Genomic DNA, 4825 nt, shown 5'->3' on the forward strand with positions numbered 1-4825 from the left:
ACCTCCATCTTCTTGAACTGGGCTAACTCTTCTTGCATGGCTTCGACCCACGAGCTGTCCTTGAGAGCCATTTGATAGTTCTTTGGTTCAATCTGGCTGATGAAGCAGGTGTACAAGCATTCGTTAATTATGCATGTATCTTTAATGCTTGTATAAACACAGTTGTGCTCATTCAAGCTTTGTCTTGTTTGTACACCGTCGGACAGATCACCTATCACATTCTCCAAAGGGTGATTTTTGTGAACTCTCGTAGTCGGAACCGAACTGACTTGCAGATTGTCTTCCAGGTTCGAAGGTAGCTCATCAATGGGTGATTGTTGTTGAGAGTGAAACGGATTGAAGAATTCCTCTTCTGTAGAGGCAGCAGGGGTATCGACAGCATTTGACGAGGAAGGCTGACATTCATCGTACAGCGGTCTTTGCACAACATTGTCTTCCTCATCGTAAAGCATCTTCGTAGCTATTCTTTCATCAACTTCTGCACAATCCAAGTAAGGTATGTTAAAAGATTTAAAAAGCCTATCATAGTCGAAAACCCCAGCGGGTCCCGTGCTTGGTTTTGGTGACTTGTAACTTGTGATATCAGTGTTACACAGCACTTCAACCTTGCTGGTCGATGTATTAAAGACTCGTCTGTTAGGAGTCCCAACAACATATCCGACTAAAATACCTTCGTCGGCTATTTCACCAAATTTAGAATTTGTCTTTAATATCGAACACGGGGACTCGAATGGTTCGAGACCACTCAAGTTGGGCTTTCTCTCATGCATAAGTTCATAACATGTTTTATTCAATCTTTTAACAGTTAACACTCTATTAAGGATATAACAGGCTGTTGCAACAGCTTCAGCCCAGAACACCACAGGAAGTTTCGAATCAGCCAGCATGGTTCTGGCTCCTTCAATTAACGTTCTGTTCTTCCTCTCAGCCACCCCATTTTGTTGCGGAGTATACAGAGCGCTGTACTGGTGTTCTATCCCTTTCTGTAAGCAGAAGATCTCCATCTGATAGTTTTTGAACTCTGTCCCATTGTCACTCCTGATGTATTTAACTCTTTTCCCCATAATATTCTCAACTTTGGTAATCAAATTTATTACCATCTGAACTGTTTCATCCTTTGACTTCAGGAAATATACCCAAGAGTATCGAGAGAAATCATCAGTGATCACCAAGCAGTATGATGTTCCACCTAGGCTTTTTACATTCACGGGACCGAAGAGATCCATGTGAAGTAGGTCTAGGGTACTGACTATTGAATTAACCTTCTTGGTGTGATGGGATTTTTTGTGTTGCTTTCCCTTTTTGCACGATAAGCATTGGTCTTCAAAGTTGAAATTTTTCAAGGGAACACCCAGCACCAGCCCATTCTTGACAATGTAGTTCATTTTCCGAAGATGAATATGCCCCATTCTTCTATTCCATAACTCGGACTCCGATTCAGTTGCTTTTGACAGAAGACACGATTCTTCTGTTGCCATCTCCGTCGACCTCATATCCATAATATACGTATTCTTTTCTCTTGGAGCCTTCATAACTATCCAATCCTCTGGTACCTTGAAACTAGGATACAGCACGATCGCTTCATTCTTGGTAAAGTGCACGGTGTAATCTTTGTCACAGATCTGTGAGACACTCAGCAGATTATGCTTCAGTTCTTCAACGAAATTCACTTTCTCTAAAGTCATTTTTCCATTAGTCACCGTCCCAATTCCAGTAATCCTTCCACCGCTCTCTCCAGCAAAACTCACTCTTCCTCCCTGAACAGGTTTCCATTCGTGTAACAAATTCTTGTTACCCGTCATGTGCCGGGAACAGCCGCTATCCACAACCCATAGATTGTTTGCAGCCCTGTTCAACTGTTCCTGCACGATTAAAGCAGAGGATTAAAATTTGGGGACCCAAGACCTATTGGTCTTGGGTCGATACATCCCGTACTTTGGCTGTCCAAAGTTAGTATCAGAATAATTTCTGTAAGTCCTAAAAGGATACCTTCTTGTAGATTGACTATGAGGCCATCCAAACCTTAGTGAATTAAATGAATTATTACTCATGATTTGGTTGTTAACAGGGAAAAACTGAGATCGATTTCTTTGAAAACCAGGATTAGTCCAATGTCTGAACTTTGATGAGTTTTCATTTTTACCATTATAGTGTATACCGTTAGTTCTATTCTCAGTTTTCGAAGGCCTCACACCTCTGAATCTCTGCTTCAGAGGGCAATCAGCAATCAGGTGTCCTAATTGATTGCATCTGAAACAACTCCTGTGTTCAACTTTCTTCTCAATAGTTGTTTTAGATGTTGAGGCTGCATTACTGCCCGTTTGTCTCACATATGGTGGGACATACGGGTTTAGTGGAGAATTCTTTTCATTTGATTTATGTTCCTCTCCACGTTTTGGTAATACTGCCTCTTCTTTTGTCTCTCTCGACTCGGATGACTTGTCCGAGTTTGATGAGACAGGACTAGGAACAGAAATCTTAACACTCGAAACAGGCTTACTTGTTTCGCCTTTACTAACTTCTGGTTCTTTAATAGTAACCTTAACCGGAACTGTCTGACCAAAATCAACATCAACAGATTTCTGATTACTAGGATCATAAGTATAGTTATGATTGTAAGGTGCTGGAACTTCATGATATCCAATTCCTCCTCTTTTAACTGGGGAACTTTGATCACTAACGAGGTGATCAAGTATTGTGGAAGAATTTCTAAATTGCTCAAGCTTTCTGTTAAGTTCCACCACTTTCACCTGGTGATCAGCTATCTGTTTATCCCTTTCAGCTATTAGTTTGGTTTTCTCTTCTAACACTTCATAGCTAAGATCAATTACTTGAATTTTTTCAGCTAGATTTGCTTTAAGACTTCTAATATCTTTCTCACTAGCTTTTATTTTTACCTTATAACTGTTTTCTCTAGCTTTAGTGAAATGATGATCTTCTTTTAATGTTTTAAATTGAGCATCCAAACTAACAAACTGATCAGTTATAGTTTTCAATTGTTCAGACAGATTTTCACATTTCGTACAAGGGAGTTTAGTACATACCTCGGAGAGCTGGTCTGTCACTTCTTCCATGTAAGCTTCATTTTCGCCAGTCACTTTCTCACTTCCTGCAGTTTCGATGGTCACTAAATTGGCCTGTTCGAATACTTCCTCAACATGAAGATTCCAGTTGTATTCCCCATTCTGTCTGGATATCATGGCTCTATTCTCATTACCACTCCCACTCTGTTGTGTATACCTGTTTTGACTGCGTTCTACACGTTCATTTGTGCACTCTTTCGCAAAGTGTCCATTTTGTTGACAGTTATAACATCGCACCTTTGACTTGTCAAAACCTGGTCTTTCACCAACAAACTTTCTACCTGTCTTCTTCATAAACCTCTTAACTCTTCTCACAATCATCGCCATCTGCCACTGCAGATCCATCTCTTCCAGATCATCAGCATCGATCTGATCATAGTCTTCGTCCAAAGTTGCAGGATCAACAATCTTACCTTGAATGTAATTTTCATACGAAGCAATGAAAGATGTATAGAGAGCAAACTGCTGTTCAGCAGATTTAACACTCATGGGCATCTTAGAGTAGTTGTTGTTAGGAACACTTGAGGAAAAACTACCCTTGGTTGCTTGAGGTTTAGAAGTATTTGATCCACCAGCTACAAAACACACATCACCATTCATGTTGAGAGATACATGACCTTCATGTGTTGAGTTAGCGCCCGAGTCTCCTTTTGAGTAGTAAGCAGATGATTCAGACTTCGAACTTGAACTTGTATTAACTTTTGCACCATACATTCCCGGATCTTGAACCTGATCAGTTGGTGTCTCTTTTCGAACCATGTTAAGTTCAAACGTTCGTAGTTTGTTGACTGCTATTTCCAAGTCATAGTCGGCAAACTCTTTGTCTTCTCTCATCAAGACAGTGTACATCTCCCATTTCGGTGGGAGAGCATCAAGAAGCTTTTCCACGATCTCATCTTCTTTGTAAGCAATGGAATAATTGCTGAGTTCGGTCATCAGATGATAATATCTCGTGATGATATCATCAAGTGATTCATTCTTCAAGTACTTGAACACCGAGAATTGGGTTTTAAGTAGTTTAATCTTTGATGCACGAATCCCCACATTACCCTCAAATCGGTTTTCAAGCGCTTCCCAAAGTTCTCTAGCAGTTTTATACTTCCTGAAGGTGTGAAGAATCTCTTGTGGAAGAGCCATTGTTATCGCTGCATGAGCTTTGCTTTCAGCCTCATACATTTTCTTTTCTTCTTCTTCCATCTTGTTGTATTTCTTAATCTGATCACGACCCTCATACTCAGCAGTTGGTGGAATGTATCCATCTTGAATGCATACCCACATCTTAGCATCTTGGTATTTGACATATTGTTCAAACCGATCCTTCCACGCCACGAAATCGGTTCCCTTAAGCATCTTCGGTGCCTTAGTAGCAAAACCCGCTTCCACTTCCATCTTCACCAGTTCCGTAATGTTTATAGAAGTCATCTTTCACGAAACACAAAGAAACCCGAAAAATAAAATTTTTATTCTTAACAGTACTGTAGGCGAAGTTGAAGTTAACTTCGCTTAAGTCTGAACTTTGCTTGAATTCGTAACTTTGCTCTCTTTTCTAAATTCGCCTGATTTGGCGAAGTAGTGGGTAACTTCGGTTGAGATAAGCGAACTTGTGAGGAAGGAGAAGTTGTGGATAACTTCGCTTAACCTTATATCTTCGCCTAAACCCTACAAACAGTAGCGGCAACTTCGCCTGATGAACACGATGATTTTGCAGGTTTGATTTCTGGATTTTGCGAGGTATGCGAAGG

The sequence above is a fragment of the Bidens hawaiensis genome, unplaced genomic scaffold, assembly GCF_021521415.1.
Source record: "Bidens hawaiensis isolate Kalapana, Puna unplaced genomic scaffold, B.hawaiensis_p1.1 tig00419378_1, whole genome shotgun sequence".
NCBI lineage: Eukaryota > Viridiplantae > Streptophyta > Magnoliopsida > Asterales > Asteraceae > Bidens > Bidens hawaiensis.